Source organism: Melanostigma gelatinosum (genome assembly GCF_949748355.1).
Source record: "Melanostigma gelatinosum genome assembly, chromosome: 1".
NCBI lineage: Eukaryota > Metazoa > Chordata > Actinopteri > Perciformes > Zoarcidae > Melanostigma > Melanostigma gelatinosum.
In genome coordinates, this window is record NC_136634.1 from 3,549,833 (window position 1) to 3,563,276 (window position 13,444).

At 46.2% G+C, this 13,444-nt stretch overlaps 1 protein-coding gene across 1 annotated transcript in view; it reads left to right on the forward strand.

Moving 5' to 3' along the window:
- Window positions 1-13,444, forward strand: part of mgat4c (mgat4 family member C) — a gene marked incomplete at its 3' end in the record, with an annotated part of 95,820 nt that overhangs the window by 43,983 nt on the left and 38,393 nt on the right. The window lies entirely within an intron of this gene.

Genomic DNA, 13,444 nt, shown 5'->3' on the forward strand with positions numbered 1-13,444 from the left:
TTAACATGAAGCCGCCGAAGTGAAACCATCTATTTATTGCCTCAGACGGTCGACCGCATGGTGTTGCATTTTTATGTCCCCCATATGTGCCGTTGGAGGCGGAGAGAACATACAGTACAGAACCTCTAAAAAGGAAGCCCGTTGTATATCTTAAACATAAACAAATAAAGTTCCCCAAGGGGAAAATTGAATTCCCAGAGCTCCGTCTGAAGCTAGAAATGAATCGCCGCGTTGTGGCGATCCGTAAGGATCACATTCCCAAAAAGAGAGAAGCATTTTCTCGGCTCAGTGTTCGCCGACTTTGTTTCAAACATGTTTTGTAATAAGTAATCATGGCAATATGTTCGAAAGGGTACTTTTTTTTTTGCTGCTACAAAACACGCTGCCTGTAATGATGAAATAGGTACAGTATTTGCTTCCAGGTTGCTTCCTTGGAGAAGTGGAGTTATCCGATTACCGGAGCGTGATTATCTCAGTAGTTTCTTTCACTGAGCAGAATAAATTGTTGTGCGTTTGTGTGAATGGAGGATTTACACCAGCTCCTAGTCACATGTGTACCTTTTTTTTCTGGGATGGAGAACTTTGTATACTTTACCAGCACCAGTGTCACCAAGCATTGTTTGGCAGGCATCTAAAAAGTGGCTCAAGGGATGCCAATGTTGTCTGTTGGTCAGTCTAAAATATCTCAACAATTGAATGGATTCCCATGAAATTCGGGCCCCAGAAGGATGAAGCCCACTGACTTTCATTCATCACCACCATGAGGTTGAAATGTTTAGTTCCCTAGTGAAACATTTCAACAACTTTTGAATTACCATGAAAGACTGACTGATACCCAACACGTCCAGAGGAGGAACCCTTGTTACTGTGGTGAATGGCTTCTGAAGTGCCACCTGCAGGTCAACATTTCCACTTATCCAGGTTCATATCTCCACTGCTGAATGAAAAAGTACATAATTTCTCTTCTTTTTGTGACATTTATGAGTCCTACTGTTGATCTCCCTTCGTTTCCTTCAGGGCAACCAGGAGGTTGAATTTGTAGTTTCGAGGGAAACTCCTCAACGATTGGATGGATTGCTGTGAAATTTGGTACAGACGTTCAAGCTCACCTCAGGGTGAATTGTAATAACTTCGTTGATCTGTTAACGTTTCACCTAGCGCCATGATCTCGTCAAAGTTCCAAAACAAATGCCTACAAAACTAACATTTCCATCAGTTCTACGCTGTATTGAGTGCTAATTAACAAAAGTTGATTTTAATAACTAAGAACGTGAACATAGTAAGCATTATACCAGCTAAACATCAGCGTCTGGTCATTGTACGTGTATTAGCATGTAGCCAAGTCATGGCTGTAGAGTCATCTTCTTAGCTTTGCAGTTTCTCTACCCGGTGCACACTTTGCGTCACATCTTCTCTGTCGGTCTGTCCTGGGAGTGACATGCTGGTGTGATGTGGGCGAGCTCTCAGACAGACCCTGTCGGTGCTGGAAAGCGTCGCTGTCAGCTGTGGAGAGCTCTTCCTGTCACGCCCTGCCTCGTGAAATCCAGGGCCGTGAGATGAAGCCTGAGACAGGTGTCCATGTGGGGTGAAGAGGGGGGCGGGTGATCTATCCAGCTACCTATCTCCCTATCTATCTACCTCACTATCCAGCTACGCATCTATCTGTCTACAATATCTATTTGTCTCTGTTTCTTTGTGTTTGTCCGTCTCCGGTGGTGCAGTTTGGGCTGGCAAGCTGCTGTGTGTCAGGAGTGAAATATTTATCGTACGTGCAGAGAGTTTGACGAGCCGCTCTGACACCTCCATGCTCTCCATCCTCATTTCCATTTCCTCCCTGGCTCCAGCGCGTTACCTCACAGCTCCTCGAGCTTTTAGCACCGTACTGTATGCTCAGTACAGTCATGATTAAAGGAGAAACCCCACGGCTCGCTGCACATTTCTTTCACACTTTCAAACCAAAGAGAATGGGATGTTAAAGAACGAGAAATGTAAAAAATAAAGGCATATTCACAAGAACATGTTGGCTGAAAAGCTTTCATTTGAGCATTTATTACCGTTCTGTTGAAGGCTTTCATGCCAATACGCTCTTTAAGATCCTTCTCCTCCTGTTATAATGGGAACACTCATTCTAAATATGAAACGAATGGAATGTCGGATTGCTGAACGTGACTTCCCACATTTCCCAGTATGCCGATCAGCGTCCCTCAGAGAACTCTGCTGGGCTTAATGTGCCCAGCTGGATTTCATGTTTCAGAGAATGTTATGGTGATAGCATCAACAATAGAGGGGGTGTTCTACTGAGGCTGCCTTACTGAGAATGCAATGTTCCCGGTAGTCTGCTGTATTACTGCTGGTATCTCTGCCTCTTCTAGTGTGGATTTGTCCTCGTTGACATTTGAACACGGGTGCATATGATGGCGGCTCAAGAAAGAATTCCACGACACCAAAACATGACCATTTTTGAACAATTTCTGCTTTTAAACACTATCATAATCCATATCTTCACATCTTTCACGTTTTGTCATCAGACAAATATGGCAATAATTATGACACTATACATTTACTGATGATAATGATAATGCCCAATTTACAGTTTTAAAAGTATTCTCCTTAGGGACAGAACCCTACATAGATATAGTCGAATAACAATGATAACAAAAGCAGTAATGGCATCGGCAATAGCAATGTGTCTACTAAAAATAATGATGGTAGCAGTGGGTGGCAGGACCACGGCAGGAGGCAAGGCCACGCTCCAGATATAACCACGGAAAGCTGTGAGGCGAGAAAGCACAAAGACTCAAGAAGCAGTCAGTAATGTGCGTTAAGGGGACATGAATTCATACAGAAGGAGAGAGAAGAGGGGCTGTCAAGACCTGACGAGTCATTTCAGCTTTCAAATTGTTGTCCCCGAAGGGAAATTGGTTTCACAGCAAGGCGATGTATGAGAGTATGTGAAAGAACATAGACATACAGTACAGCAAGGCGAAGGACAAGCATCTTGAATACAAGTGGGCTTGTTGTCACTGCGGTCCGACTCAGATTTCCACAGTGTTCAAAATCAGCAATAACATCAAAAATATATCAAGTCAGATGGAATAAAAAAGAAAAAACAGACACGGGTTTAAACGTGACACTTGCTGCCAAGACTGCCACAAGGTGTCGGAGTAGGCTACCAGGTTGGCTATCATTGTGTTTTTGTATGTAGCGATTAAAAAATAACTGAATTGAAAAAAATCTCAAATGTATCATCATTAACGTCGAATAATTTAGAGAAACATGTTACCGTCCAGCCCTGAAACCAAGACAGGCCCAGAGATTCAAGCTGTGTCACAAAAAGACTTAATCTTGCAGTCCAGTCTTGTTTTTTTCAAAGCGTAACAAATATGTCAAAACCAGAAAAGCTGCTTCGTTGACAGAAGGCCTGTTTACATCCGAGGCTCAGCATTGATCGGCTCTTTGCTCTCTCCGCATCATTTTCAGCATCATCCTGCAACAGAGTGATTAGCCTCAGGGGAAAGAAAGTAAACAAGAGCTGGGAAAACTTGCAAATCATCTTTTGCATTTCACTTTTCTGCAGCCCCCCCCCCCACCCCCTACTCTCGTACGGAAGTCACCATAGAGCCGAGGCCTCTATCGCTGAACCCTGCAGAAACATCAATATGGATTTAGGAGTCTCCCTGAAGCAAGGTCCTCAGCTAATTAAATCTGTAATCACGTTATACTGTAAAAACACAATGGGGGAGGAGGGGAAGCGTGTGTGTGTGTGTGTATGTGTGTGTGTGTGGGGGGGTGGGAGTTTAATTGAGGGCCAGTGGAGTATTATTTAACAAAGAAAGCTAATTGGGTCAGAGCTCTTTATCCTCATAAAGCACAGAGGTTTCCTGCCATCCAGTCGGACTGCTTACGGCTCTTTGCCCTCGAGCGGAGTTCGACTCTCGGACCGGGAAGGGGAGGTTGCAGAGCCACCGTTGTCAGGGCTACAGCAAACGGGTATTTTGTACCTTCTTCAGGGTTTGAAGTCAGTTGTACGCTGAGGGGAAGTAATGGGATTCAAAAGGGCTCCGTGCCGGAAGCGACTAAGGTGCTACAGAGATGTACATGTCCATGTTTGATCCCAAGTTCAGGGTTCGTTCAAGGGAGGTGCCAAGCATGAATACGACCCAACCGCCGTCCCATCCAATCCTCTTTTCATATTTCTTTACCTCCTCCACATATATAGGATGAAGATCCTGTGTCACAGGACTAGCAGAAAGTAATGTATCACATTAGCGCTGTCTTGAGTATGTTCTCTAACACTCAAGAGTTGCACGTTCTTGGATAGTTTTTATGTAATCGGACTTGAAAAAAGACAAAAGGTCATCACTGCTCACAGTCAGGGTCCAGGTCAAGTCTGCATTTGAAACAGAGAGGGGCACTTGGAGTTCACATTGGGTATATGTTGTTGTTTATGTCGTTATCAAAGGTTTTTGATTATCTGTTTATTTAGCTTACGGAATTGTGAGCATGGCTCAGTCTATTTCTTGAAATTGTGATAGTGAATAAATACAGGATCGGTAAAACTCTGTCGTCCATGTTCTTTGTTTCAAAATCGTACCCAAAACCTGTCAATTTGGTCAACACGATTTAAAGACTAGGCTAAGATTGTCTATTTCTACAAAGCTATTCTCAATTCATCAGTGCCACCAGGTCCATTTCCACACAAAACCACTCGGGTTCACCAGAAACTCTTTCAGCGGGGCCTCCGGCGGGGCCTCCGGCGGGGCCTCCGGCAGCGACCAGCCCGCAGTGGACGGATACAGATCTGGCTTTGCTGCCGCCTTTGACCTGCAATCGGAGGTTCTGTGGGAGAGCTTCGCCTTGCTGCTCTGCCGGTCCCCGCTGCGAGCCGACACCAACACCATGCTTGTGAAAACAGGCCGTGTTGCTGGGCCAGCTGGAGGGAAGGGGCCACGAGAGAACCAGAATCAGGACTGCGCAGGGCAGACTGGCAGAACCTGCTGTAGTATAATGAGAGGCTTTCTGTAGGGATTCTGCTGCTCGGAAGCACTTTTGTCCATGAGGACCACCAAAATCAGCACAAAATTCAAGTTTCTCGTCGTAACTTTAAGCACAGAGCAAAGGTGTAGCTTACTTCCTCTGTACATATATTAACCTATCAAAGGTGAGATGTATAGACAAAATGAATAGTGTAATAAATACTGCGATTCATGTGAATAAAAGTAAAGTTGCGCCACATTACAGCACTAAGTGAATTCAAATCGAATAGACTCCTACTGTTGGTTCAGAGCAGCACGTCCGTGCTCCGAGATAAAGAATATAGAACAATATATAAGTCATTAAGATGTTTAACTTGTGCGCATTACATCAACAAACACCCTCCATTAGAGTAAATAGTGGCAGAGCGGACAACCACTTCATTAAAACTTCACACGGAAGACAAATGAACAAAAAGAAGAAGAAGACGAGAGCCTGGCCAGGGTCGCCTCATTACTCCCTCTCTTTTTCCCCTTTGAATTTTGAAGCCAAAAGAGTCGCTGTGTATCTACGTTTTCTCCAGTGAGCGGTGACCTCGCGCTGCCTCCATTTCTCCATGTTACTCACATTTGTGTCAGTCCCCGGGGCTCTTCGTCTAAAAGGGCCTGGACTGAAGAGGCAGGCGGGGCCAAGCACAGTATGGCGGGGTTGGCGTGGCCCTGGAGAAATCTTCACAGCGACCTGGATTTTTTTCCGCTGCTCCCCATATTCCCCAGACCTTCCGCTCATATTCACGTATCCTCTGTCAGAACCATTTTGTTGGGAGAAACTTCAGGGGAACTAGAACTAGAGTCCTGTGGCTTGATTGCGGATTTGCGTTTCAGCCGAGGGTCCTAGCACGAGGCCGTCAGGTGTCTCCGCTGATTTTTGTTTCAATGTTTAATCTGGCAGATAATTGCATCCATTACTAGAAATGATGAGCAGCGTCTGTCTGAGATCCGGCCGTGACTGTTTTCATGAAACCTCATCAAAATTGCATATTTTCAACATCAGTGGGACGGCGATGGGACGAGAAGAGATCTCTCATCACAGCTTGTCACATTCATCCCCGCAGTTAATATTAGCCATTGGTCCCCAAGTCACGTTCAGCCACCGTCTTGTCATCCCGGCATCTGGATTTAATTTCCGCTACGCTGTAAAGCCACAGCTGCTCCGCGTGTTAGGACAATAAATTACCCCAATTAGGAGTCGAAACAAAAGAGGATGTCTGACGCCGCGGCCCGCTGCCTTGGCTCGACGTAGCAATGTAACGGGATGAGGCATCTTCGCTGACGTGAAGCCTGCACTCCAAAAAAAACAAAAAAAGGCACCTGCCCCATCATAGCTCTGATCACAACACGGTTCCAGTCCAGCGGATATATAGAGCAGGAGGAGATTGAGGCCACGGCGAGCTGCAGGCCGCGCAGAGAGAAGTCATGCGGAGTTTGTCGTTGTGCAAATGAAAGAGGGAGAAAGCAGCACTGTGCTGAAAATCAATGGAGTGGTATGGCGGAAAGGTGTGTAATTGCCGCGCGGATGATTAATTGGTGTTTGCATGATGAGTTGTGGATACATCCAGGCTTTCTGGCAGCCGCCTACCGTATTGATGGCGCCGGTAATGAAGGCGATAATGGGGGAGTGTTTAGGAGGATGTGGAACGGGAGGAACAATAGGAACATCTGTGCCTCTCTACACTTTGAGAATAATTGAGGCCATATTTCATTTTCCCCTTTGAGAGCGAGCCCCATGCAGTACACTCGCTCTGTGAGAGATGAGACATGTTTATTTGCCGCTTGCTTTCGCGGCTCAGGTGGTCTACCTACGAGGAGGATGCTGGGGTGGCCTCCACCACCGCGATGACGGCCTCCGTCTTGATCAGCACTCCTTCCACGTCTCGGGACCCGGCCTTTGTCTCACCACTCGCTGTGAACACGCCATTAAGCCGGCCTGAGTTCGACAAGAAATTAAATGAAGTGTGCTATTTCCTGTGGCCTCGAGTGTCTTCCTGAATAATGAGCGAATTGCCTGGACTCCACCCGTCCTCTTGTCCCTTCCGCTCCCTGCCATTGGTTTCAATCTCCCCGTCGAAGTTCCAGTCTGCTGCGAGAGAGTGAAGGGGTCTTCAGGTTGGCGCTTGTCCTGAGGAGAACAACAAATATAGCGGTCACGCAAGACCTGTCAAACTAAATCTGGAAAACCCAGAAAAAAAAGAGGATTAGATGAATAAAGTGGATGTTATTGATGAAATCCCTCATTTCATGTCACGGTATTACAGAATGAAGAATAGGGCTTGCTTGTGCCTGAGGAGAAATCTGCTACGATAAGGCGTCATGAGACGGCGCAAAGAGCTGCAATCGAATTTTGCTGTCTTTTTTAAACGCGGCAAACGGCTCAGCGGCACGACTGGATCACAGTAGAAAAATACAACAAAATGCTGCCGCGCACGGCAAAACCAGCGAGGAAGAAAAAGGGAAGCTCCACTGCCGTTTCCTCGCCCCAGCCTTATTTCTCCCAATTACCAGCGTGTGAGAGAGCAGTCTGACGACACGACTGACCTCCTCTCGGAGAGCTGTGGTCATGACTGGAAGGCTCTCCCTGCTTATTGTGACAGAAGTGTTATGGTAATGGGAAGGGACGGCTGCACCGCGGCGATAGCGCCGCGGGAAACGGATAGCCTATTATCGGCCGCTGTGTGGTGGTAGTGATGGTGAGAGAGAGGGCATCCTATCCGTTATGGTGATGATGCATTTTAAATGGGTAGCGCCTTTTATATATCAGTGGACGATAATGGCAGAGGAGAGCATCCTCCGGGTTATGGTCATGATGCCAAGGAAATGGTGAAAACGTCCCGCGCAGAATATATAGTTTTTATATGGTGATAAATTGAATGAAGGGAGCGGCAGCCTCTCTCCCTGTTATATTAATGGTGAGCCCGGCCCATGTGTTCAAAGAGCATGAATATCCAGGGAAAGGGGTAGACGGCGAGGCCTCGCGTGTGCGTGCAAACAAGGGCCACGCATGGAGAAAGAGAGCCTTAGTTAGCTGTCTGCTTGGCGCTCCGCCGCCCCTGTGATGTATGTTTATGGCCCATCATCTCTAGCCAATTACGCTGCCTCAGTGTGGGAGCGCCGCGCCTCCCCCATCACAGCCTCAGTGTCTGTGAGAGAGAGAGAGAGAGAGCGAGAGACACGACGACAGTTAACGTTCCTGGACATCTCCTGGCAAAGCGCTGTTTTCCTTAGGGGGGGCTCTGGAGATTCATCTTCACCAGTAAGCCACAGGGGTAGCGGAGTCTGCAGAGCCTACAGCCGCTCTGGGAATTGGAGGCTTGTTGACTTGTGTGTTTGTGTGCACCTGGAGGTGTGTGTACGAGTGCGGCGTGTGTGTGACTTAGCGTGCGTGCAAAACTTTGTGAATCTCAAGTTTCCCGCGCCTGCATCAACATGAGCTACGTGGGAAATCATTGGCGGATCGATGCGTGCGTGTCGGTCAGGTGCTGCAAATGTGTGATCATCACATGTTGCACTGAAAACCAGCCGCACAGCTGTGAAGTAACCTTGGCATATCTGGTCTCTTTGTCTCCCAGATACAGCTGAGGTGTTCATGGTCAACCTGCAGACTTTCTCCCACAAACACATCTGACTTTTACAAGGTAATCTCTCTGTCTTTTTCTGCATCCGAAAAATGTGTTATTGTGCTAAATTATACTTTGCTGTCTAGTCCAGAGTGGCTGCCTCTGATTGTTCTTTCCGTGCAATGTTCTCCTGCAGAGGAGTGACATTAGAAAAGGTAAAGCGAATCAAAGTCGCAACTCTGCAGCCATGAAGACTAATTAGCTTTTATCAGGGGGTTGCTTTTAACCCTGTTGACTCTGACAAAGCAAGGCTTTATCTCATGCAATCCTTACACTTATTGGGATGATTCCTCTGTGAAGCTGAGAATGCAGAGTGACAAGACAAGGGTTTATATACATATATATATACATATATATATAATTATTTGTTTCTTTCTGGTTCCATATTCACACACTGACAGATTGAAACAGCAAAGCTGTGTTTGTGTTGGCTAGACGAAGGAACGCTCCTGCCCAGAGGGTTTATCAGGGAGAGACAATATTGACCGTCAACAGTTGCACTTTGGTGGTGTTATTGCTTTTCACACTTGCGTGATACAGACAGCAGTCGCCAAGCACAACAATTGTAAAGCTGCAGCCGTATTGACAGCCGCATTGCTCCTCTGTGCAGGGCAGCATATCCAGCTGACGCTGTTTATTTTGAGCTCTTTTCTCCAAAGACAAATGATGTGAAAGTGCTGGAACAAGGTGGGGAGGAAAAGAAAAGACTTCCTCTTTAGGTGAGATGGGAAACCCAGCGGGGCCTCTACATTAAGACCACAAAACAGCAGCATATTGTGTCCCGACTCTTTTTCAACATGCTGCATTGTGTCACTTGCTCAGCCTGCCTCTCTGATTGTTGGTTAGTGGGTTAGAAGGTCTAACTGTGACGCATGGCTTATGACTGCAGCTGTGCATTATGAACTCACCAATATCACATGTCAAAGTTGATTTGTTGGCAAGAGCAAGAAGTAACACGTTTGCCAATTCATTGAATTGTAATGATCATAGTGATCATCAGATGAATGTCTGTTTGAGTCCTTTGCAGCAATATAGTAACAATATTGGCTCAAAGATTATAACTGTTTTAAGTATTTTTATCCAATTTAAGGGAGCAGATGGCGGTGGAGCGAGTACTGGTGGAGATAGGATCTTGCATACTCTGCCAAATCGTACTACTGTACAGATACATATGAGAACCATACTGGGACTAATGTTGGGATATTCATTTGAACCATATTGATCAGCCCCATAATACAGGTTGTTCTACATTTTGACTCGTTTGTTTTGCCCCCATAAAGGAACTCTGCTGATGATTTTTTTGTAAAACTTCCGCTCTTAAAAGAGCTGCAACGTGTCGTATCTAGCCACATGCTCCAAACAAATAGGCAGCAAATAGCTCTCTGAGACAGACCTCCGGTTATTGGCGCTGTCAGTGCAAACCCCAGTGCCAGGAGTGGAACTGTCCCAAGTCACCACTGGATCTGGAAAGGTTCTGTTGCAGCCGTTGTGCAGGTTGGACCCGGCCCGCTGTGACTCCTGGTGCTGGGGTTTGCGCTGGCTGAATGATAGTTGCTATAGCTAACCGCTAACTGAAGGCCCGACTCCCAGAGCCGTTGTCCGCCCTCCTCCGGGAAAAATAGTATCGTACCTTCGACGTGCTTGACATGCCGTCTGGCTCTACGTCTTGGTCGTCTCATGTTGCACCGAGAGCAGACTGGAAGCCTTCAGTGACCCGCCATTGCTTCCCGAGCTACTCGTGGTATTATACAGGACGGGCAGCGGCTAGCTATGTTTTAAACTAAAATTCTGGTCACAACTCACACATTTTATACGCAGTGAGTCCGATCCAAACTCAAGAGTAAACCGTATCAGTGGAGGCAGTTAATTGGAGTCATATTAGTCATTTCCATACAACAGCTTTGACATTTTCCTAATCGAGCATGAATTGAATTGTGAAGCACCACCACCATAGAAGGCATCAAAGGAAGGCGCGCGTTTATCCGAGCTGACATTTGTCCGCTATCTCACAACAGATGCAGTGATAATATATGCCGGCTCCTGACAGCCGTGATGTACGTTGGGTATATCTGAGCTGCCATCGTTCTCTCCCCCTCTCATGCCCACATGCACTCTGACTCTCAAGTTTACTCTCACATTGGTCCTGTCTCATTTTCACTGTCTCTCGCGTGTATCCTGATACGCTCTTTCCTCCTTCGCGCCGGTGTCTGGGGAGACTGAGGGTATTGTTGCAAAAACCAACAAAACAAAACATTAAATATCTATGTCTGTGCTGCATTGAGACGGATTAAACCAACGAATGCAGCTGAAAACTGGAGGTGTTTTGTGAGTGTGCTCTGACAAAAACAGAAAAACTGAATGGTCTTTATGAGTTTTACACAATAGCGTACTCTCCTCCACTGAGACAGGCCATGACCTCCTCGCAGGAGCTTTACAGTGACCATTTCAATGGTAATGTGACAGGCTGATTGCCAATTTACAGCCCACACACAAGCATTGCCCCACGGAATCAAAGGACAGCTCTGCAATGACAAACAACTGGGAGAGATCCAACCAAATGCTACGAGCTGTTTCCCCTCCTTTTTAAAATGACACTCTCAATGACAGCATCAGGAAAAAGAAAAGACGTCGAAATCTTAAAATAGAAACAGCGTTCTCACCGATTGGCACAAAGCCACCCCGCCATGCTCAATGGTGCGATGGCGAGCTATTCCTGCTGGATATCGCAGTAATAAGCAGACGCGCCCCTTTAGAAATAACAGCTGGTTGTGTTTTTGTCATGGTGAGACTCCATCACCGCCGTCACTCCTCGTTCATCAGCAGCTGTTGGCCATGCGTACCATGCTCTTCTCCCTGCACTCATCATTTTCATCAATGCGTCATAATGTAAACATTACGGTACTACCGGTCGGTTAGAACACTGTGTATTTCTGTTGAGGTTATGAACAGAGTATCTGTTGTTCCATACATATTTTGTGAGTATTTTGAGTAGTTAAAGCATTTTCTTCCATCATCTAAAATGGTTTCACCTTGACGGATCTCTTTGCTTTTTGCCGGGGCATTCATACAAGTTCAGTCACAGCAAAAATACACATTTTCTAATTAAATTTTCAACTGTACCAAGGGGGGAAGCCTGGTTTACAACACTCTCTGTGGGTTGGCAGATTTTTTATGGACCTCATAACGGCAAACACAAGAAGAGTTATGAAATGTTGTCTCCCGTCAGTGCGACACATGAACCCTTAAAGTCTGTTTTTAGAGGTCAGTCACTCAGAGCCAGAGAGCGAGGGCTTTTATTTAAACTCATCACCCACATCCAACATTCACACAAAGCAATTATTGTCCATCACATCCCTTGTTGACACTCCAATCCAAACACCAGTCTGGGATATATGTCAAAGAGAAAGCAGACTCGGCGTCCGTTCTTTTCTTTCAAAGGTAAAATAGAATATTTTCAATCTCTAGCCCGTGTTTTTGCTGTGACTGAATTGTGATGGACCTGCGTGAGGTGAAAATTTGCTTATGCGCACGTGTGTCAAAGTAAAGAGAGATGGAGAGTGCTCTGTGGATTCTGCTGCACGGATGCTGCGTAGATGTGTGAGTGGCCTTACTGTTAACCATATTACCCTTGGTGATGTGTGTAAAGCGTTTATAGCCGAGTTGCCTTGGCTTGAATCAATGCATCTTGTACATTGCATATTGAGTTTGTGCAAGAGCACTAGTTGGGGGAACCCCCTGATTGCCGTTGGGTATCAGCATGCTACCATATATTTACTTTTCTCAACTAGGAGATGTTCTTTTCTTATGATGAAGCTATGTAATGTCATTTTAAGAAATTCAAAACTACAACAGAAGTAGAAGAGAACACTTAAGGCAGGTGGGTACTGAGCCCTACATCACTAACATAAAAATGTAATATCTCTATGTGTGCACATGTTAAAGGTTGTATTATTCCTTCAAAAGTGGGAGGTACACATCAGAGATGTGCACACAGCTTCCCCCTGGATTTGTTGATATGGCACTGTCTTTGGCTCACACCCACATGGCATTTATCTGCAAGTCGGAAACCCACTCAGCATTCTACATTTCTCTCGATTTGGTGTGAGAAGAGACTCGCGGAGCCCGACCCCACGGGATGCCGATTCCCACCAATGCCCGTGGACTCTGCAGTAACAATTTTTTGCCCCGGTGTCACGGAAGAGGAGACGAGAAGCAGAGCAAAAGAGAGAAGAATATGAGCTCAATGTAGATCTGTCATCAGCTGGCTGCAGATCAAAAGAGCAGCATTGGCAGGCGGAGCACAGAATCCACCAGAGCCTCCTCTCTATGCCAAGCTCCAGCTTCACTGAGGTAGAGGAGCACAGAGGGGCCTGGCTCCAGGCGAGGAGAGAGTGTATCTGCTGTGTGTGTGTGTGTGTGTGTGTGTGTGTGTGTGTGTGTGTGTGTGTGTGTGTGTGTGTGTGTGTGTGTCTGTGTGTGTCTGTGTTTTGGGGGCGGAGAGGTGTGGGCGCATGCACAATGTCTCAAGGCAAGGATCTGGCACTTTGAAAATGTCACCAGAATCCCAGAAACAAAACAAAAAATAGAAGAGAATGTAGAAAGTGTGATGAACAGACGCTATGCTCTGGGAGGTGTGGGATTTAGAAACTAAAGGCGGAATCGTTCTCTCAGAGAGGGAGATTGGGAGGAATATAGATGATGGCACAAAGACAGAGAGATGTGGGCTTTCTTGACTGAACACATCAGTGTTAAGTGAGTCCAAGGACTTATCCAGATTGCAGAGTGCTTTCTTTCAAC